We start from the raw sequence: 378 nt of genomic DNA on the forward strand, positions 1-378 counted from the left end.
ATTATTTTTTTTTTGGTGATTTTTGGAATATCCGGTAGGGGCCCCCTTTCCCTGGTATAGGTAGATTCGGTACGTAAATTTCCCCGGGGACATTGAAAATTCTTTCCCCCCTTCAGGGGATTCTGGGAGACCTACATATAGTTGAGATAATTAGCCCTTCCCCCCCCCCCCCCCCCCCTCCTCCGACCTCCTCGAGGTTTTAACTGTATTACCAAAACCCCTTCCCGTACCGAAGTTGTTGCGCCTGAATTGAAATAACTTAGCTAGTTACCCACACCGTAAATATTATTAAGTAATAATAATGTGGTCGTTTTCAATTCCATTTCCTGTATGTATGTGTATTAAAACATCGGTGGCTTGAAGTGGTAGGTTTGGTGA

The sequence above is a fragment of the Paracoccidioides brasiliensis genome (assembly GCF_000150735.1).
Source record: "Paracoccidioides brasiliensis Pb18 unplaced genomic scaffold supercont2.9, whole genome shotgun sequence".
Classification (NCBI taxonomy): Eukaryota; Fungi; Ascomycota; class Eurotiomycetes; order Onygenales; family Ajellomycetaceae; genus Paracoccidioides; species Paracoccidioides brasiliensis.